Genomic DNA, 23,279 nt, shown 5'->3' with positions numbered 1-23,279 from the left:
TACCTTCGTTCAATCTCAGGAACTCTTCACCCACTATGTCTTGCAACTCGCCTTCAGATCTCTTCGGGACTGCCCGAAAGATCTTCGCCAACAAATCATATGACCTCTCCGACATTCTGGCCAACCTCACGCACTTTGGCACAGAGAAAAGTTGGTCAATCAACACCTGCTGCGTCCTCGCATCCATCACCACCATGTGCGTAGGATACCTACTATTGCAATATGGCGCGGAGCTTGAACCCACCAGATACTTTGAACCAGTAGGTTTATGATAGGCTTCACTATCCTTCAGAGTCATTTCGTTTTCCAGAGCTTCTCGCCAGCCTTCTGCTCTGTCTGCAATGCTCCAGTGAATACTTCCACGCTGAGGGACGTCACTAGCTCATGGGCACGCTCCAGGCGCTCAAGCGATTCTATCGAACTCGTCATGCTACAAAATCCCAAGGCTGTGGTCAAGTTTACATCCGTCACCCCATGACAGTCCGCGACCAACTCCATGCCACTCTTATCCGACATGCTCAATCTTCCGTACAATCGTGCCAGTTGTCGATGCTGCTCGCTCAGCGTAATCAGGCAGTGTCCCAAGTTGCAAATATGTCCATCCATCCCACTATGTTGAGCCAAACAGGTGCCTTGCTTCAACCAATTGCTCGATGGACTTTCCTCGGATAGCTCCGTGGATGGGTTGCTCTTCCGCTTCCTCCTCCTCATGGCCAGCAGATGGTGTATCATGGCCAGATCATGTAGACCCGCGTCATCATCCAGGTCTAACGTGATACCCGCCGTCAAGTCCCAGATTATACCGGCGTTAGGATGAGGACACCACGAAGGCTCCATGAGTTCCCACATCGTTACTAGACTGGTTTTCAAGTGACCGTCCCAAGAACCACAATCAAAACTCACTTGCCCCTTCAGCTCGGGAACCGAGGGTTCGACCACTCGTTCTTCTAAAATAATTCCCAGCTTGGGTTGTTCCACCATCAGCATTCCAGTTTCCTTAATCCGTTCGACCCAGAAATTGAGCCCTATGACTTGCTCATAGTCGAAGTACGCTTCCCTGGCTTCTTCATTCACGAAGGGATTATACGCCATCCCCGCCGGTATGCCAGACACATATTGGAACGACTTCAGTTTCCCTAATGTTGCAAAGTCTTTTTGTCCCCTGACTGTTTCAATCAACTCCCGGCTCACTTTCAATTCTTTGTTGGAATACCTTCTCACTTCTTCCAACTTGCGATAGCTCTCCATGTCATTCGACTCCCTATTTGGTACAATCAACGGCATATCCTGATATAGTTCCAGGATTGCCCTAAGGAAGTTTCTTTCGCAATCAACTCCCTTTTGCCGAATGATCTTTATGCCTTCTCCCAAAACAGGAGTGGGGATACGATCCACCACGAACCTGACAAAGCAAAGGGCATCCTTACGCTTAGCCCAGGCTATCGCAGAATCGTCTTTTGAAATCAACGCTCGCAGGACTTCCATCAACTCCAGCTCCTGTTCCTTTGATTTCAAATCAATACTGGCTTCATATTCCGCCTTCTTGATGCCCATCAAGCACCAAGCCAACCGTACTTGCAGGTCAGTTCTCGTGCACGGATGAGCCAGGTACGCTGCCACCGTCGCAGGTGCATGCATCGTCTCGTCGAAGTATCTTTGGAGGGCCGCCCTCCAAGAGATTTCCACCAGTTTTTCCATCCCGATTTCCTTCGCCTCTGAGGACATTACCGTGCCGTATTCTTTCCGATTTAAGTTAGAATTCTCCGTTAGCCCTTTCAAATATTCCTGCGCTCCAAGCCATCAGGTGCCCTCTCGCGGAGTTTCCCGCGGAGTTTCTCGCCTTCAACATCTCCACATAACCCCCTGCTGTATCTCCCATGTGGACCGATTCCGGCACAGTGACTCGACTGTACTCGACCACGTCGAGTTGTCCCTCCAGTTTTATCCGGGCCATGTTGGTTCGCGAGGGCCTGTAATCTTCAAGTCCTCTAGATCCACACTGACTGATGATCTCCATTTCTAGCTTAGTGTCTGCTAGGGTTCGTGCAGTCTTCTTTGATTTTGTGGCTGTCGTGGTCAGACCTGCCAAGAGCATAGGGGGTATCAGGTTCTCTTTTTCTCCCCCGATCAACGTCGCACCATCTCCTTGCCCGCTCTCGCCTGAACGACCTGCGCTCGTCAAAGAGACCACCACTGCGCTGGCTTTTGACTTCACCACTCCCTGGTTCACGGCTCGCCTTCCTGTCCTCCCTTTCAGCCACTTCAGCCCCTTTCTGGCTCGTCTAACGGGTAATTTCTTCGTGACCTGCTGATCATCGGCACTGTCCTCTGTAACTGACTCGGTCAGAACATCAGACTCCATGGAGTTCATTTTTTTCTCCAGGACGTCACGCATAATGGGTTGGTTCAATCCCACCTTCATTATGGACTGCGTCCCTTATCGTCGTATCACGTCCCATGACCTTTCCATGAAGTTCACTCGGCTCCAGGTTGCTCCTGTCTTGCTCTCTAGTTCACTTTGGTATCTCTCCTATTCCTCTTCCGGTAGCGTACTCAGGAAGAATACCCTCATTGACTCTTCAATCTTTCTCCTCCTTGGTGACTCATGAAGCAATCTTTGTGGATCCCTATTTCGGCACTCTCTCGCCTGACTTATTGGGTCCATCAGGGATAAGTCGGCCGACGCCTCCTTTGTAGGGGACATGAAAGATGACGGCGTCATCAGAAACAGACTCCCATCGACTTCCCCGTCGTCGTCTTCACTAAACCAGTACTCCAGCAAGTCTCTTTCTAACGCTCCTAGATCCGTCTCACCCGGCTTCACTCGTCCTGATCCATCAACTCATCGTCATCCGCATCAGGTTTTGGCTTAGGTCCTGAAGGGCCTTGTCGTGTGTCTATGCCCGAGTCCGGCCGCGCCGGTACGGTCATGTCTCCTGCGTGATAAAATAATTCATCGTTCACCAGGAATTCTACGGACTCCTCGCCATGTGGTGCCAGGTCCTCTATCGTTATGTATGAGCCTCCTCTGCACTCCTTTGCCACTTCCAGCATCACTACTTTCACTTCTCCTGACCACTTCAGTCTTGATAAGTCATCTGTGGGAGCATACACCTCGTTCCACATTTCAGCCGAGACCTCTGGTCTCCTGGAAGGTAGTGCTTTGATCTTTTTCCTGCTCCAAGCATCAGAAATTGTGAAGTCAAACGTGTGCGCGGCTGCAACGTTCCAACTGATGAAGCGCGGCTCCATCCCTTCACTCCACTTCAGCATTCTTTTCTCTGCATCACGAGCCGCTCCGATGCGAGGGGCAATGGCGGGAGATGTGACTCCCAACAACATCCTCCTTATCGGTGGATATCGAGGGCATTGGTCCGGCAGCGGCCTGTACCCAGAAAGCCACGCTTGCTGGTTCTCTTTCAAGTGTGCGTAGGCTTCTGGCAAGAGTGTGACTCTCATTGCCGCTCCTGAATCTTTCACTATTGGTCTCAGATTCCAGAGCTTCGGGTCAAACTGGATGTGGGGAAAGGTCTTCGCGGCCCATTCGGCACTTGAAGTTGTTGGGTCCATCGGGAACTTATTGGGTCCATCGGGGATAAGTCGGCCGACGCCTCCTTTGTAGGGGACATGAAAGATGACGGCGTCATCAGAAACAGACTCCCATCGACTTCCCCGTCGTCGTCTTCACTAAACCAGTACTCCAGCAAGTCTCTTTCTAACGCTCCTAGATCCGTCTCGCCCGGCTTTTCTGTCTTTTCCCCGATGTCTTCATCGTCCTGATCCATCAACTCATCGTCATCCGCATCAGGTTTCGGCTTAGGGCAACGTTCCAACTGATGAAGCGCGGCTCCATCCCTTCACTCCACTTCAGCATTCTTTTCTCTGCATCACGAGCCGCCTTTGTAGGGGACTTGAAAGATGATGGCGTCATCAGAAACAGACTCCCATCGACTTCAACACCCAACCTTGCTCCGCTATTCTTCCGAACAGCCTGTCGTCGCTGGCCAGCCCTCTCAGCTCCTTCTGCTCTACCCAATTCAGCACGGAACAGTCCACGACTGAGACCAGGTTGACATACAACACAGAATTCCTGTATGCCTTGACTTGCACTCCGGGAACACGAAAGACATCACCGGTCCATACACCACCGTGACGAATTCCCGCAGTCCGTGAATCAGAGCCAACGGATCGATCCGCATCATGACAGCCAAATCTGTCAGCAAGGGCATGCCACAATACTGCTTACATTCACCCGCATCCGTCGCCACCTTATCTTCTCCCGTGACACTTCTGTTCTGCTGCAAGAGATATTGGAGCAGGAGAGTCCTCCAGTCTTTCATTTTCCTGAGCGAGGCAGTTTCCAACTGCGCGTTGAACTCACGACTTGTTCCCTGGAGTTGTTCAGGGTAACGCAACAGCACAAGCAAATCATCCAGCCGACCGTAGGTCATGGCAATCAGAGTCAGGAGTCCATCCAATCTCAAATGTGCCAACGCTTGGGTGAAGAGGTTCGCCGGCCCCTTCACGAAATTCTCATGACCGAATGTCACGTACAGGGCTAATATCAGGCCAATCGACAGCTTCCTGATATCCTTGACGAAGCTCGCGATCAGGTTCCGAGAAGCCCTCGGATAGCACGTCGACAGATGCCCCCGGATAGCACGTCCATCCCACTCCCATTCCACCCAAGATGGCATCTGATCGTTCATATTGTGCCCTCGTGGCTAGTACGTCAGCTTGGAACTTGTCCCACGGCATCGTGTTTACATCCTGCATCAATTTCAACATCATACCCCCAGCTAACTCCCGGGCATCAAACAAGTTCTTCAGATACACGTGTATCTCTTTGATCACTGCCGGCGCATGCTCGAACGCGTCCTCTCCCAAGGTGCACAGTCTCGGTGACAAGTACAACCATAAGTTGTTGTGCGGCTTCGTGCGCAAAGCCATTGCCATGAGGTCTTCTTCCGCTGATGTCATGTTTTTTCCTGACTGTCCTTCCCTGTTCATTCTCTGCATGATCCATCTGTCTGAACCAGAGATCGTCAGCCACCTGTTGTACTAACAGATGATCGTCATCCACCCCGGGTCTTAACTTCAGCAATCTGGCGAAATTGGACAGCTGCAACCCCAGAACCTCATCTAACACCAACCGAGTTGTGCTACAATCTTTGAGTCCCTGTATGGCATTGGAAATGTCAACCCAAACGGCAGGAAGCTCAGATCGGGATGGGTAATAATTGTTGGGGTCTATCACTCTGTTCGGGGTAGGAATTATCACGTTGAACCGTCCCTCTGCTATCGTTGTGACCATTGTGTATACAAACTGAAGGGGTTCTGGCAATGCAGCGTACCCTGGTGACAACACAAAGACCACCTTCACTACATTTTGGGTGAAACGTTGTTTTGCTGCTGTTTCTACCTCAGTCATCGCCCAGAGCAATGTCATTATCGCCTCCCCTATGACCTCGTTGCTCGCGATCGACCCATCCGTCAGACGGGACAACAAACCCCTGCTTTGCAGATGATCATTCGAGTCTGCAACCACTATCAACTGCGGCTCCATGCTGGCCACCCTTCGCACACTTATCATCTTGCCTATTGACTGTCCCCAGTCCAATTTAGGCGCCGTCAAGAAAATCACGTCGGGCCAAAAGAGAGAACGGGGCGTGTGGAGATAATCCGAACTGGCCACAATCAGGTACATGGCAGCTTTCATATCCAAGGGCTCATAAGCGGCAAACAGCCCGTCACCGACTGGGGCCTTCAGTTCCCCGTATCTCCTGTCATCTCCATCCACCATGTTCGTTCGGGGGTAGTCTCTTGAATATTCGCCAGGCGTCTGACCGGGTGGTTTAGCAAACTGCCTGTACATCTTGTGATGCTTGTTATTAGGCTTGTTATCTGTCTGAAACTTGCCCTTGCGAGCAGGTGGCGTCCGTTCCCTGGCTCTCTGGCGGACGTCCGTAAGAGACCGGGTATTCAAAGGTCCAAAGGTATTGTCCTGAGGCAATCCATTCAGGTCTGCGTGCCGGAGCGTAGTCGTGGAGCTGAACTGCTCCTGCTCTGCTAGCAGCCAATCCACGCCCGGTATCCGATATAGTCGCGACACTGTGGGACTTTCTCCGCCGATCATTCTCATTGCGTCCTCCCGACACGTCAAGGTATTCATGTTCAACTTCGTTGACATGTCCGTCTTGTACTGTCCCCAATGACTAGGGTCTGATTGATTCCAAAGCAGCACGCTGCCTGGTTCAACTCCCTCCGCTGGCACGGCGCTCGTAGGCGGTCCTGCTACTGGAGCAGGGTTCGCCGTAGCGGGCGGGTCGTTCCTCCTAGACATGGTCTGGGAGTTATTCCTGTTCTGATCAACTGATCTCCCGAGTCGGCTTTCAAGCGGTTGTGTTCTGGGAGGAGGAGCAGTCCCTAGCCTCTCTCTCACGTTTGAGCTCGGAGCGATGGGTGCAGCTGTAGCCGTCTCCGTTGCCAAAGGCCCTAGGCGGTTGACGAGGGATTCGGGCACCCTTGCCCTCATTCTATTTCCTCCGGTCGAACTGGTCCAAGCCAGAGAACTGGTCGCCCTCGACTCCTGCTCCACTTCCCTCAATTGCGTCTGAAATACGTCATTGATCCAGTGTCTCCCTTGTTGGGTGTTGAAATGTATCCTATCTCTGGTGAGCGCGAGGTGATCAATCATGCGCAACATGTTCTCGAGATCCAGAAGCCGCAGCTCGTGTCAAATCATTTCGTTCCGCCGTGTCACGTTGCCATTCATAAAATCTGCCACTACGGTGCCCACCATCGGGTTCTGTGGTAATGTGCACAGTACCACGAGCCTGGGCCTGTACTTCTCCTTAGTTCGTTCAGGAGGCAGACCAGTAGAGGCTCCCACTTGCTCTCCGGAGTCACTGGTGCTCTCGAGACGTCATTGGTATCCAGCATTACTACCAGCGTATCCAGGTAATCTTCGCTCTGGAACTCCATCATCTTGATGACCTGAGCCACTGAGGCTCCTCCAAAAGACAGAGCGGTAGTCTGACCATAGACGAAGATCTCATTCAGATCCCTCACCAAACTGTCTCCTATGATCAAGTGGCGATTTCCTGGGGGAATCACCTGGTCGCTCGTAGCGGGGTTCCAGCTCATGTCATTCAAGCAGGCCCGAGGATGCTCCGCGGCCACTGGCGTGAACTGGTGACGTGCCATCTGATTCTTCCTAATGTCCGCCACGCGGGACTTTTGAAAGATTCCGCCATGCGGAGTCCCCGAGGACGCTACCGTGCGGGGTGCTCGCTCCGAACTATTGGATGAATGATCACGACGTTGAGAAGGAACGATCCTACCCAATTTCCGCCTAGTGGTTCTGTTAATCTCATCCATTGTTGCTCTGGCCACTCGATCGAATGATTCTTGGAACTGAGGAGCGTGTCAGAAGGGTCTGGTATCGTGTTCTTCTGACTGGAAGCAGACTGTTGTGTCTGCTCAGGAGCCTCGGGCCCTCTCGGTGTACACAGCTCCTGTACTCATGTCTTGGGGCGTGTGTCGCTGGATCCCTCCGAGGACTTCATTGTCGCCAGAACTTCCTGTGACACTGGGCTCACTTTTGCCATATACAGCTCCTTCAGGTGCTTTATTTCATCCTCCTTGTAGGCCACCTGCAGATCTTCGTACTTCTTTTTCCATTCGTCTCTTTCTCGAGCTATCGCCCTATACTCCTGGACTTTGGCACACAACTCGTTCTGATCTCTCTCTTTCTTCTCCAACGTCTCAATCGTCTCCGACGTCTGGATTTCTATTTCGATCACCCTCACTCTCTTAGGAGGAGGAGCAGCTGTTGGAGAGTCGACCGAATGTGACGGGCCTGGCCCATCACGTTGTCTTTTCGCTCCGATGAGCGGCTGCGCAGGTTGGACCGGCAAGGGCATCTCATCTAGCCGGTGGTCCCTCTGTTCACCTAGTCCTGCCTCACGAGCCAGGTCGTGGCCAGACATTTCTCCACGCCGCCAACTCATCAGTCGGTTTCAACCTCTCTCGGCGGTCCCGGACTCACCGAAGGCCAACATCAACACGACTTCTGTAGGGCGATTCCCTCGACCCTCTCGTCCTAATGCATTGAGGAGCGCGACCACAAACATCGCCAGCCCCGGGTCTTCTCGTGTAAAGTCACAATCAATCAGCCGCTGATAGATCTCGTCTAGAGTCGCTCCTAGACTCGCTGAGAGGAATTCCATTAGTTCATTTGTATCACCCATTTCTTATCGTGTTGATTCTTGTTGTCGTATAGTTTCTTCCGGTTTGTTTGATTCAATGAATTCAATAAACAATTTCTGATCAATCAAGATCTAAAAAACAAGTCGCGACTTAAAACCATCATTTTTGGATAAAGCATCATTCAACTCTTTAAAACTCTTCATTGAAATTCCCTTCTCAATTCTGATTTATGAATTTAGCACCAAGGTGGATCGTCCACCTGTATCTTTGTCAGGGTAGCACCAATGAGCGCTGTCACCTTGATTACGTGGAGTATTCTAGGTCTTTTATGACACAAAACATAAAACACATCATAACAATAACATAACACATAAACATCACACATCTACACTATCACATAAAACATAATCCTTAATAATGTACCTAAAACCTACTCCTAATCTAAAGTTGACACTAATTCTTCTCAAGTGAACCTGATAAAAACCATTTATCGCCGAACGCAGTTCCTAGCATATGCTCAGATAGTATTTTTTATGTAAGTAAATCTCTATGTCAGTTTCTGAAAATATCACATGTACAAGGGCGTACAACTCTCTCGGATGTAGCTTTCCCCTATTAGGATCATATACTGGTAACGAGAGAGAGGTGACTCCTCTCTCAACCAGAAAATCCCTAAGTCGAGTCAAGGCCAATACCAAGCTCTCTGGATCTACGTGTTGCCTATCAGTGGCCTTAGTAACCAGGAAACACAAATATTTCCCTGGTATCTGTGATGCAACAGGGGGCAGCGCTATCATCCCTCCCACACCAGGCCTCTGTTTCCATAAAATTTCGATGTTCTTATACTCTCTTCTGAAATCAGCCGCTAGTGCTGTTTTGAAGCTTACGTCCGCGGTAATCGCTATAGCACATGTGCGTTCCGTGAGTATGAAATCGCTGTCCGTTATGACGATATTGTTTGAATAATGGTTCGGTAGGTCAAAATACGATTCAAAAATTTGTCCAAAAGGTGGTTTTCTAGCATTCTCGCCCTCTGTCTCTAGTTCTCCGGTTTCCCTTGCCGATTTCAATTTTTTTATTATCAGATTTTTGGTGTGGGTGAGTCCTACCCCCACTCCCCGGACAAAAATATCCATCGACGTCCCTGTCGATCGCCCAAAGTCTAGGAGATCGGGGTTGGATTGTGGAACACGTAGAGGACCATCTGGGGCGACCGACGTGTTTGATGCCGTCTTTATCGACGTCTTGAATCGTCAAGATCGTCTCTTTTGGATCTATCGGTAGATCATGGAGCCACTCGAGCACCCGCAAGTTTGTTAATTCTTGCTCATGAGTCAGTTCCGCTTCTGGCTCGAACTCCACTTCCGGTTCTGATCGATCGTCGATCCAATCCTGATCCATGTCATTCACCAAGTCGGTTTCTTCTAGCACCGCCACTTCGTCCAGTCCTACCAGCGAGTCCATAATATCATTTGCAACTATCCTGTCTACGACGAAATCCACGCCGTACGGATTGTATTTCTTCTTGTTTTTTCCTCTCTTGCTCTGGCGTGTTTCCATGGTGAGAGGAAAGTCAGGCTGTATTCTTTTGTCAATTTCGATTTGTTCCGGGCAGTCCCAGTCTTCCTCGGCAAAAGGTAGAGTTTCATCGTCCACCTCTACTCGCTCGGTCAACTCCAGATCCAGTGGTAGGTCGCAATCGTCCACCACCTCATTCCCGTCGTTTTTGTCACGAGTACCCCTTTCATTCACCTCACAAGCAGGATCCACTATCAAATAGTCTCCCTCTTGCATGTCAGCTGGGATGCACCAGTCCTCTGACGAGGCATTGTGTGGTTTGATGTTCTCGTAGTGAGTTGCTCTTCCAGTGCTCAATCGATAAAAACGACCACCTTGGTGCACCTCTGTTATCTGAAATGGACCATGCCATTTCTCTAATAATTTCTTGGTTCCTTTCGGTGGAACCACTTCCTGGAACACCCAGACGTAGTCGCCAAATGGGTAGGCTTTTGCATCGGCTGTCCTTTTATCAAACCTCCTTTTTTGTCTAATTTGCGCCTGTTGCGTGTTTCTCCTGCATAAGTCATTGAGGTCCTGCTGTCTTCTAATAACATCCCGCACGTACGTTTGCGGTGCTGTTGTCTTCCCCTCATATTCAGGGTAGAAAAACGTCAACGGAAGCGCTTTTTCGTGACCCGTTAGCATCATATGCGGACTTATTCCCGTGGTGGAATGCTCTGTGTGCTGTTGTAAGCACCCATCACTTGCGGTAAGTGTCTATCCCAGTCATCCATGTAGCGTGAGCAATAAACTCTCAACATGGATACCAGCGTGCGATTCTGCCTCTCGACTAGGCCATTCGTTTGCGGGTGATAAGTGGTCGAGTGGGCCTGTGCTACCTGCGACCTTTTCATTAACTCCTTCGTGAGATCACCCACAAATGCTTTGCCATTGTCCGATTGGAATGTGACGGGGCAACCGTGCCTCGCTATCCACACATTTATCAAATGATCGCACGTTTCTTCCGCTGATGCTGTCATGCAGGGTGCTGCCTCTGCATATTTCGTAAAATGATCAATCATTACCAGCACCTGATTGTAGCCCGTGGCTGTCATGCATATCTTTTGGTGATCGATCTGCACCACTTCATTGAATCCTGATGATTCTATTGATTGCAGAGGGAATCTCAGTTTCCTGGGGTCCTTCGCCTGTTGACATGACAAGCACGCAGAGATCCACTTTTCACTTGCCTTCTTCAAGCCAGGCCATTCGAATCGTTTCTGTATCCTGTTATACACTTTGTCCACTCCCTGGTGGCCCATTTGGTCATGTGAACGAAAGAGCAATTCGGTCTGGTATAACTGTGGTAACACTATCGAGTTGTACTTGTAAAAGACCTTGTCCTCCTCTCTACGTTTACAGGCTACGATTCCGTCTTTGTTCAGGTACAACAAATCTTTTCTTTTCAGGTAGAACTGCTTCAAGATCTTGTAGCTGTCTTCTTCCGAGTCTCCCTTGTCAGGTGCTCCATTCTCGATCCATCTCTTCATACTGCTCGTCATTCTATCATTTCGTTGAGCCCTTAGGAGATCCGACAGCCTGTACTTGGCTTTCAAATACGTCTTTACCACGTTCATTTGCCCGCTCATTATCTCCGGGGCATAGGCATCGTCCATCAACTTAACGCACCATATCTTCTTCAAAGGCGTTGCTTCCTGCACAGATGGCTCCAGATTGGTACGGACGACCGTACCATATGGCAGTAATCTGGTTGGGCGTTTCAAAACTGCTATCAGCTCGAGCTCATCGGCGGCATTATCCACCACGGTGCCCTCCTCATCGGAGATGTACCTGTCTCTGTCCGGATCCTGATGCATTTCCCTGTCCAGCCCGCGTTGTTTCCAGTCCACCAACAAGGAATGAATCGCAATCTCCGATACATCAGAATTAGAAGTAGTCTCGGATGTGTTGTCCCAGGACTGCGGCCTCGAGTCATCACTTGAGTCGAGTGACTCTACACCATCACGTTCCACTCTGTTTGTGATGTTTCTCGACTCCCCGGACAAAATTCTGTCCCTAGGTGGTCTCATTAACCTCTCCCCGGACAAATCGTCCCGTACGGGCCTGAAGATGTCCGACTCCCCGGACATTGTTTTTTCCCCGGAAGAACAATCTGAGCCCGGCTCGTATTCTGCTTTTGCATCTGTGAAACGTACTTTTCTCGTGAAGCTGGATTTTGACTTCACCTTGACTTCCTCAGTGATTTGGACCGGGATCGGTTTCCCACGTTCTGGGAACGAAGTCCTCAACAAGACATCCTTTGGCATTGAGGTCACCAGCTGGTTCACTATCGACCGGCAATCTCGTTCCACATCGCGACCGCGAATGATCACCGGCCTCTTCTCTGTCTTCTCAGTTACGGTCAATCGCTGCATGGTCTCCATCCACTCACGATCATGTCTGTCGACTTCTCTATCCAGCAAGTCACGAAGTTTCGACGTCCGGCGCCACATTCACTGTCCTATTTAGCAGAACTATGCTGTTTATACCCAGCCTGGTAAGCTCCTGCTGCACCAGATTGGATCGGACTAGCAGATCCAGCGGAACGGGTTCACCCCTGGCTAAAACCTTTATCTCAGCGGCCGTTTCCACTGGAAGGTCAGGGTGTCCTGGTATAGGGTGCCCTGACTTGTCCAGCCACTTAGTGAGTGGTAGTTTGTCGTAGGTTTCCTTGTCTAGGAATGAAAACCCGTCTTTGATCTCTGCTTGGTTAGCCTGCTTCTCTTCGAAGCGCTCATAGAAATCTGTCTTCTTACTGAGGCTATCAGCATTCTGATGCTTGTCACGGGTCCGGTGCTCTATGATCATGTGGTATCCATCCAGGCGCACGATCCAACGACCAATATAACTTTAGTCCATCGAATAGGTTTTCAGCCAGGCAAGGGCACGATTATCCACACGCAACTTGAAAGGAGCACTCCCCAAGTAAGCCCGGTACTTTTCCACAAAAGTGATCACCGCGAACATTTCCGCTTTTGGTGCGCCATACTTCATCTCAGTGTCGCTCAAGACCTTACTTCCGTAGGCTATTGGACGGAGAACCGTTCTCCCGTTCCACTCCTGCTCCTGGTGAAGTATGCCCGATATCGCAACCACTGATGCATCCGTGTCCAGCACGAACATTCCCTTCTCTGTTGGCATGCCGAGGACCGGTGCCTCGCAAAGTTCACGCTTTCAAATGAAATTTGTGCCTCATCAGTCCAGGTGAACTTTTTGCCCTTGTTTCTCATCAGCCTCTGCATGGGGTATATCTTGTCAGCATACCCCTTGATGAACTCTCGATAATAATTTGCGAATCCCAGAAAACTCATCAGCTGTGTATCTGTTTTAGGTGCCTTCCAGGTCAGCACTGCTTCAACCGCTTCGGGATCTGGTCTCACTCCATGTTTGTCAACCAGGCGGCCCAGATACTTTATGGAATCCCTGAGGATTTCACACTTAGAGGGTTTGCATTTCAGACCCGCCTGCTTCATGCAAGTAAACACCTCGTCCAACCTCTCTATGTGGTCCTCTAAGGTTGGTGTTGCAATCACAACATCATCGACATAACACATGATGAGATTCCCGTATTTCTTAGTCACGCTCGTGAGTGCCTGGGCCATCAGTCGCTGGAATGTGGCCGTCGCGTTGCACAACCCGAACGGCATCCTCTTCCACTGGAACAACTCTAGCTCGCACGCGAAGCTTGTTTTTTCACGATTTTGCTTTCGGAGTGGCACTTGCCAGAACGCAGAGCCCAAATCCAACGTCGTGAAGAATTTCGCGTCTCCCAGCTTGGATAGGCTCTCATCGATGCGGGGAATCGGGTATGCGTCCTTAATAGTCACTGCGTTCAGATAACCAAAATCACAACAAAACCTGAGTTGCCCCCCTTTCTTTTTCGCCATGACCACGCCACAAGCCCACGGGGACTTCGATGGCTTGATCATGTCATACTCCATTAACATCTCGGTTTCCTTCCTGCATGCTTTTGACTTGTGAGGGGTCATTCTTCTCGCCCCTTCCCTATGAGGTACCGAGCCCTCTTCTTTCTCAATTTCGTGTTCTACAAAGTTACAGCAACCTATGTCGGCCTTATGTTTCGAAAAAACGTCTGCGTTCCGACTTAGCACCGCCCTGAGCGAATCTAGTTCCTTATCTGATATTTTAACCTTCAAATGTTCTATCTCAGGTAGGACCGGTTTATTCGCTGCTAACTCTGTTTCTGTCGGCCTCTCGGGAAAGTTGGAACAACTAGACAACCCATTATCTGTTTCCGACTTCATTGAAAACAGTTTCCTAGAAGATTTCAATTCATTTACTCTCTTCAATATGCATTCTTGGTTCGCATGCAAGGGACATTTAGTTACATCAAACTTCTTCAAGTTCTCCACACTCTGAAAGCCTGTGTTCAGAGGCAAAGCATAGCCAAGTTTCTTTCCCCCCTGTATTGTCACTGTTGTTGCTTCTGTGTTCAACAACACACTCACACACAGTCCGCTCTGAGTGAGTGAGAAGCTTCTTCCTAAAATAGCCGAGCTTTTACTGTTTGGATTTGGTACCAGACACACCTGTCTGTCATTGCTGAGTTCATTCAAGTTCCTCATCCTAAACGTCGCTACTACGGCTTGGTTTGGTTTTAATCTAACTTTTCGATCCAGAAAAATTGGCACCTTGGCCTGGTTAATTAGGATCTTATTAAGGGGTTTCTTTTCATACTTTCTCTCAGGATCCTTGATCCTAATCAACCCGTCATTGAGATCGATCGTGACATCAAAATTGCGTACGAAGTCCCTTCCTAAGATGAACTGATCGGATTCGTCCAAATTCTCCACTACTAGGAAGCTCATCCAAAGATTTCTTCCTCCAAGTTGCAGTGAAATGATCGGGGTTCTCCAGTCACATAGATCGCTCCCTGATTGGCAGCTGCCAGTCTTATGTTTGTCGGTATCAGATCCGACCTGTCAAAGCCCATGTCAGTTCAGGTTTTGACTGGCATGACACTTACCACTGCACCCGTGTCTAACAGTCCTTTCACTGAAAGTTGTCTGCCCTGCAGATCTAGCACATGTGCTGCCAGATCGGCTTCGCAACCTATGTGCACCGCATCTTGTTCGAGCATGGCGTTGTGTCAGATTCGTCTAACCTTCAGCTCCTCTTGACCAATGTATATTCGGCCAATCTGATCGTTCGCATCAGTTACGTGAGCTTTTGTGTAGATATTGATGCCATCCACATTCATTAGAATCGGGTATGGGCCATGGACTTCGATGTAATGTCCATCCACTTTCATCAGCCTCGGACCTCCTGTCGTGAGCAGCGCTCGCACTGCCCTGGAGTCCAGTTTGGGATCTTTCTCCCTCAGGTAGTCATAAATGTCCAGGTGGACTAGTGTAATCTCGGATGGTTCACTCAAGTTCTTGACCACCTGGTGCCCTGCGACTGAGATAATGGACATTATCTTCGTCCCTTCCTTCGTCATGCCGAAAGTTCTACCAGATATAACATTCAGTTTTAGTCCCTGCTTCCTGGGTTCCTCTTTGTCTTCTATTTTCGTTGTTTTACCCAGAATATTAAAACTTTCCCGAAGATCTGTGCTCTCCAGCTCCGACCTTACCCATTGCTCCACTTCTTTCGTGGCTAGCTCCTGTATGACATTCTGCAACGCTGTCTTTGCCGCCAGACCGTAATCCACCTTGAGTGGGCTAGCCGACTCTGCCTCCAGGTTCGAGGCTACCACCTCGTCAGGCAGTGTCTTTACCTTCGTAGTCGTAAAGGTGCTCGGTGTCGTCTCCTTTCTCCGAGACTCGGCTTCGTTCATCAGACGTGCTCGACTGGCCTTGACACCCGAAAGCGCCTCTTCATGGCGGGGATGTTTCGCGTCCGCTACTGCATCCCAAAATTGAGTACAATCCGACTTGAAGTGTCCCTCTAAATTACAGAAGAATCACATCGGACCATATTTCATGCTGAGCCCTCTGACGTACTCTTTATGATCCTCGTCGGTCGCGTCGGAGTCTTCGAGAAAGTAGCCTATGGCCTTCATGTTCTGTTTGTATGCAGAACACGCGGAAACGTGATGGTCCATCGAACCACAATTCGCACACGACCTCCTCTTATCCATGTCATCGCGAGGTTTGTACCAACTGGAATTCGCACCAGTGTTTGTCCCGCTATAGTTGCCATAATTCCTGTAACGGTTTTGCGCCCTCTGTTTTATGAGTAAATACTCGCGTGACTTCATACGCAAGTCGTCGGGCGTGGGTACCTGGTCAAGCGACAGGGTGAAGTGTGTGGCCAACATCGTCTTCAACTCTTCACTCTTTACTCCGTCCATGAACTTTGAAGCAATCGCCAAGTTTCGCTCGGATATTTTCTCATCGGGATTGCTTCTCCTCCTAAGCAATTCAAGGTCGTCCAAAAATTTGTCTATGGATTCGTCATCTCTTTGACGCCTCTTTTCGAACTTCACTATAGCCTGGTGCCCTTGTACTCCAGAGCCGAAACGATTCAGCAGGATGTCGAATATCTTGCGAGCGCTATCTCTCTCATTGGTTCTTTTCGCCAGTACACAATTTAGTGCAGTACCCTCCAGGTTGCTTGTTAGCGCGCTGCACTCTTGTTTCTTGGAGACTATCTTCCTCAAAATGCAACTTCATCACTTCTATCCAAGTGTCAATGCAGCCGTCTGACTCGTCTTTGTACGACTTCGGCTTTTTCAGTGTCCTTCTTGACTTCTCTCCTCTCTCGGTTGACTTCGAGAGCTTAGTGATGAATGTCTCGAGAGATCTATTCAGAGGCTCAAACATCGAGGCATACATCATCGTATCCTATGAGACTGTAGTCAAATCTGGCACTAAACTGACTTGTGGCACAGTTGGCAACCTTGTCTCCGGAGTAGCATCTGCTTCCGGCGGGACTGGATTCGTCCAGCCAGGCCTCGACGGGGCTGCCCTTGGCCGCTCCCTATTCCTAGGTTCGTAGTTCGTTCTCGAGTTTTGCTGGGCTCTGGCGTAGCTGCCCGTACCATCTCCATCATTCGCATGGCGTGAGCGCTCCCTTTGGTTCGAACGCTCCTCCCAATTGCTCCCATTCAAGATCGCGTCAAGCTTCCGCATCATTAAGTCAGATTTGGCATCTAACCTTTTTTCCAGGCTAGTCATCGTGTGGGCGTAGGTACTATCATGATCGTTCAACAATCGCTCGATCTCTCTCGTCATCCTAGCCTCTCTTTCCTCTGACTCCTTGATTGCCTGTGCCAGGCTCTCCGCTAGGCATTGATCGGTGTTGCGAATCAATTGAGCCTGATCAACCCTCGCCTGCGACTTCACGTGCGTTAGTTCATCTCTCAAATTCTCCCGACCCTGGTGAGCTCTCTCGTCAACTTGATCTATTCTCTTGGTCATGTCCCGTCTCAGTTCATCCAGATCATTCATTACACCAGCGAACTTGTCACTTATTTCGCCAGCTGCCCCAAATGGCGGGGTTAGTCCCAAAGAAGATGAGGTCAACTGCGGCTGCAGCCTGGTACTTGATGATGCGCCGGCTTTTTGCTTGCTCATCGACGTCACTAACCTGTCGAATGTTGATGACGCTCCCATCGTTATCCCATCTGACATGGGCCTGGTCGACGAGGCGGAAGACGCCTTCTTGCTCGTGTCGTTCCTTGGGCACGGTGTGAAGTTCACATCCGGATGGGTTATCTCCGGGTGGTCATAACTGGAAGATAAACCTTCAGTCCGTAGTGACGCCATGCGCTCATCGTACAAAGACTTCCAGCTCTTCTTGGCCTTCGAACCCGGTTGTTCTTCACTCGGGCTTATACTCGACATCATCGCGTTGTTGCTCTGCTTGGCCAGAGATGAGTGGGTATTAGCTGGATGTGAAAATTCTCTCCTCCACCTATGACTCTTGGTCTCCGATTTGGACATTCCCCTGAAAAACATTTCCTCTCGCGGCTCGACCTCGGAACGCTCCGAGATCTCCTCCGTTCTCTCAACTTCCTCCCGCTCGAGGTCCTCGCTCGGCTCAAAGTCGGGTCGAATAAGCGTCTGTTCTCCTTCGTCAAAGAGGTCCACAAGCGTTTCGCTCGCGGGTCCGGCCTCGGCGCTCCGGCCTTGATCGCCATCGAGGTTTTTCTCGCTCCTTAGTTTCATTTCGCTCACTGAAAGATCAGGTTGACCTTTAGTCGATTCGTTTTCAGCAAACACGTCGGAAGCGCTGCTAAACGAGGATTGGCTACGCCTAGTTTTAAATTTTTGCGTGCTTCCCTTGCTCAGCCTGGGAATCTTAGTGGTCGATCCTAACGAGTCCCTGCGCTGCATACTTTGTGACAAATAACAATATTCTTATAATTCAGTGGCGATGCACACGTACCGCAAACAAGTTCAAGTTAAATTACTTAGCGCTGCCTCTTCGATCTCGTAAGTATCAAAAATGTCTCTTAGATTTCTCAATGACAATCTTAGTGACTCAGCTAAAGTTACACACAGGGCCTACTTGGTATTGCTACAGTGCTAACTCAACCCCGTTGTATAGTATAACAGTATCACAAAGTTTTCACCAGATATAATCAATACACAAAACAGAATTGATAATCAAATAAGAATATCCTACAGGTGACAGCGACCTTTCGTCAGTATCAATTTACAGCCACACTCTTATCAAGTCACTGTTTTGTTAAAATAAAACAATCTTTGGTAAAAAGCAGTGATGATTCAGAAGCAGATCAATAAAACTTAGTCCTAAAGAAAAAGACTTCCCTCAATCGGAACGATCCGAAAGAACGAAGCCCAGGACATATTTCTTCTCAAGTGAGTGTGTATTTGCCTAATACACCCACCGAGGTCTTCTTTTAGGTGTCCTGCGATTGCCCGAGCGGTCCTACTAAGTAGCTCAAGGCAACCTCTGACCGAAAATTTCTTAAGTCTATGAAAAAGCTCCCCCACACCCGGAACGCTCCAAGTGCACGAGAGCAGGGAACAACTTTTCTTCTCAAGTGAGTGTGTATTTGCCTAATATACTCACCGAGGTCTTCTTTTATTTGTTCCCGGATTGCCCGAACTTTCCAAGTAAGTAGCTCAAGGCAACCACACAACCAAAATCACAATCAAGAAAAAAAAATTTTGGTTCGGGTACTTCTGATGCACCCGATCTAGAATCCAAAGTTGATCACGAATTTCCGGCTCAAAATGGGCTCCTATGATCTTAATAAACACGCCTAATATCCTAATATGATCTCAATTATATGGATAATTTCCGTTTCCCAAATCGCCACAGAAGGTTTCCTCAAGTTTCTAACAAGGAGGGTTGTTAAGAGGTTTAAGTCACTCCGGAGGGTTACTTCGGAGGGTTGCTAAGACACTTAGCCTACTCCGGAGGGTCACTTCGGAGGGTACCTTAGTCACCCAAGAGACTTCGGAGGGTCCCCCTTAACTCACTAAGGAGGGTCAATAAGAGGCTTAATATGCTCTGGAGGGTTACTTCGGAGGGTTCTTCCAAAATTTTCAAATTTTTGAAAATGACCTTAAACTAGCTTAAGAAAGCGTCAAAACAAGCTAAATTCCCTACGGGATGTTGTTTTTAACTTCTTCGGAGGGTCTCGTGGAAAATCTCCACTAAGGAGGGTTGCTAAAGGGCTTAAGTCACTCCGGAGGGTTACTCCGGAGGGTTCCGCAAAAATCAGGAAAAAGGTTAACTTACCGCAATAAAGCCTCCGAATGCGGTGTAACTCACTTAAAACCAGGTTGGCTGACACGGTCAACCTTCCCAGCAGGATAAAAAGGTGTTTTGATAAAATTTTCTGCCGTACGGAGGGTTACCTATAATTTGGACCCTACGAACCAACAAATTCTAAAAAAATTTTCTTTTCCGAGATTATCAACCCAAAAACAGTTGCGGTCCGGAAAATTGGTCCAAAACTTCGACTTATGGTATCAAAATTATCCCGATCAGTTGGCTAGTCTTTGAGAAATTGCCAAAAACCTGTTTGTCCAACTGGCCTTTTTTCACCACCTATATAGGTTCTGAGAAACTTTTTCAGCAATTCCTGTTGAAAGTGCCTAAAAATAATTGAAACGAGCGTAGTATCCCTGTACGGCACTGGAATAATGCAAAAAACCCGACCAAAATTGGTTTGGAGACAAAAATTTGGCCAATAACTATCAAATTTGGACCCTCCGATCCCTTCCTTTTCCAATCCTTAAGTCGTTAGCTCTATCCACGGAGCTAATCGGAGGGTTACTCAAGATTTTCCTGGCAGCCGAGCACATTATGCTAGCACGCTCCTGACACAAAAAATTTTATAGCTCTAACTCTAAAAACTCAAAAACTCGATCCCCAAAACAGATTGACAAAATTCAGAAAATTATCGAAGTTTTGATCAAAAAATTTTCGTTTTTCGAACTTCTACTGAGTCTTTTCTCAATCGGCTTCTTTAGTCAGGGGGATTGAACTACGTAGCTACTCCCTATAAAAAAGCTTCTTGCTGTTCGGAAAAGCTCAGATATCCAAAAATTTGGGGGTCTATAGTTTGGTCGAAAATCGGTAATTGGGTGTTTCTTGGGTCTAAATAGGAGATAAGTAATATATAGTAAAGACAATAATCTATTAGTAGTCGTAAATGACTTTTACTATACCCTCCTTTGCACCAAAATACCCGAATTAAGACCCTTAACTCGGAAATTTGTGATCGACGGAGGGTACAATCGGACCGCGCCAATCGTGCCCCCCACCACTTAAGTTTTAATGAAATAGTACCCGAATGATACTAAAATTGTTTCAACGATACCCAACAGTCGTTGTGGATGTTGTCCTTACGTCCCTGTTGAGTGTGGAACACGTCGGTCAGCTTGCCACTCTACCCTCTCCGGTCACCGGCAAAATCACCATTAACGTGCTTAAATACTCAAATTACACTCAAGGGAGGGTATCCAACCCTTCACCAAAACACACAATCTTTCTATCAGAAATGATATAGATCAATCTGAAACAACAACAAACAGGAGGTCAGATCACATCTTGTCCGGAAATAACACATAAACTGTCACTTTATGTTTTTTACTGTTTTTGGTCTTTTTTGGAATTTTTTTACTGTTTTTTGTACTTTTTTGTTTTCAAATAAATTTATTTTTGGCTTTTTCTTGGTTATACACTATTTTTGTTTGGTTTTACGCTTTCTCTTTAATTGTTTTTGGTCCCGGGACCTTGGGATAAGCGGGCTCATGACTTCCCACCTAACCCTCCGGCCCCCGGAATTTTCGGTGTTAACTAAGTTAAAAAGCTAAATAGTACTAGGCGGAGGGTACGCACCTTCCCCCTAGTAAAATAACGGTCATTAAGGCCTCTAACTTGGGCATACGCCCGGAGCGGAGGGTTCGTCGCTGAAACGCTTGCTGATCATGATGGTCTTATGCCTTTGACAGGCCCACCCAGGAGCGCCATAAAAACGTCTATGTAACATTCGCCCAAACACTACACAGCGACGGAGCGTAGAAAAAGTACCTATTAACAACTGGCAGGCGTCAGTTACCTTAATTCCACTCGTTGTTCACCGTCTCGACCTTGCCAGTTGATTTTCTGGTCTGTTTAGGGCTAAGTAAAAAGTTACTATTTTTAGGCCATCAGTCAAACGACTTTTGATCAGCTTTCGTTTACATGCAAACACAACCACATAGCTGAGTCTCGGATCCTCAGACTACGTGATTGCTATTAAAAACACGGCTCGAATACCCTATTTTAATATGTTTTTGAGTGACAGTTCTATATTAAATCCATTGGAGATGGATTGACACTTTCCTCTTTCTAGCTACTCATATTCTAAAATATCAAATAATACCGGTGTTAATTCAAGGTTTTATGACATCCAAGTAGCTACAAAGTCAGTTTTATATAGTCCCTTCAAATTCAACAGTCTCTGGGGGACCAAGCCTCCGCTCCCGTGTTCTTCTCGAGATAACGCTCTTATCTCTCCCAATTTGTGGCACGGGAGGGTTCCGCGGAATATTCCTTCCCCACTGAAGCTTCCTTTTCCACTAGTTTCCACTGCTATGGATCTTATCGTGTGTTATTGCCACGATAAGAGGCTCCGTTTTTCTCGTGTTCTCGTACGACCGTTTTCTACTATATTTGTCTTTGTTCTGTTTTTTCGTCCTTTCCAGTCAAAATGGCCGTCTTTTTGTAATTCTCACAAATATTGACCCGTCCCTCGAAATTTTAAGAATTCAAATTCTCGGAATATCTAGACCCTCCTTCGCAGTAATTTTTTGTTACTAAGGCCTTTATTCGTTTTCTTTCGTGTCGCCGGAAGGTTGCGCTGTGCCAATCTGGCAGAATGGCACACAAACTTTTTTTATATTCTTTTTAATGTTAGTTTTTATACCTTTTTTGTAATTTCTACACGGGAATTTTTTGTAATTTCTACACATCCATTTCTTGTAATTTCTACACATCCATTTCCATTCCGGTTTTACAGGTGCTTTGTTTTTTAGATTGGCTGATGATGACTTTTATGTCGAAAACGTTTCTGGAATTTATTTTACATTGATCTGCCGTTTCAGGATAACAATTCAACTAATCCTTCCATTCTATTAACTCGGTTCTGAAAAACATCCTTCCATTGGATTTTGGGTATTTCTCCGTTTATGTCCTCTAGCATAACAAATTTTTGAGGGATGTCCATAGCCAGAACTTTCTTATAGTTTTTCAACCAAAGGTTTGCCAGAATCAGGTAATCCGATATTCATTGATAATTTATCGATGTATCGATATATCGAAATTTGATACAAATATTGATATTTTCAAAAAAAGTTTTTAATTCAAAAATGAATATTGATATTTTTGACCCGGTAATAAGGAAATTATCCTAAAAATGTAACATATTGCTATAATTTTGATTTATGAATACTTTCTTTTTTTTAAATTTTCGTCTTTGGCAAATGAAAAACTTGAAAATTTTCTTAAAACTGTTATTCAGTTTTTTTTTCAATTCAATGCATTTTTTGTTCTTTATTTGCTGCTTCTCAGTTGTTGAAGTGATTCTTAAGAACTTTTCCCGACTTTTAATTGACTAGTTGTTAATATAGAGCGAAATATCATATAGGCTGTCAAAAAAAACTTTCTTCAGCAGAGAATGCACCCATGGCTAATCCATCCTTCCGTACATACCATGTGTCGTTGCAATTAAAATGGACTTTACCAACAGTCATTTACAAAAGGCGTTTCATTGTACTTTTTGACAAGTCAGATGGCTCACTCTGGCTATCTAGTTTCTCAAGAGCGATGTTAATGGTTTCTTTGAGCGGAACGTATGTGTACATGCTTTTCACATCAAAGGAAATGATACTCTCCTCAGAGTCCAATTTTGTTTTCTCTGTAATATCCCCAGCTGTTTCATTGTAAGTCTCAATATTTGTACCCTCGATTTTATCGAAACATTTTGCTAGTGCTTTATTCAGTTTCTCAATAGAAACTACCGGGGAGAAAGAGGACAGGTCTTAGAGGCGTATCCTGTTTATGTAATTTAGCCAGTC

At 47.5% G+C, this 23,279-nt stretch overlaps 1 protein-coding gene across 2 annotated transcripts in view; it reads left to right on the top strand.

The window, feature by feature from the left end:
• LOC134840219 (kinesin-like protein KIF9) overlaps nt 1–23,279 on the top strand; it is a 510,307-nt gene that overhangs the window by 291,765 nt on the left and 195,263 nt on the right. The gene's annotated exons all lie outside the window — the stretch shown is intronic.

Source organism: Symsagittifera roscoffensis, chromosome 1, assembly GCF_963678635.1.
Source record: "Symsagittifera roscoffensis chromosome 1, txSymRosc1.1, whole genome shotgun sequence".
Classification (NCBI taxonomy): Eukaryota; Metazoa; Xenacoelomorpha; order Acoela; family Convolutidae; genus Symsagittifera; species Symsagittifera roscoffensis.
Note: the sequence above shows the minus strand (reverse complement) of the source record. Positions and strands in the feature narration are given on the sequence as shown.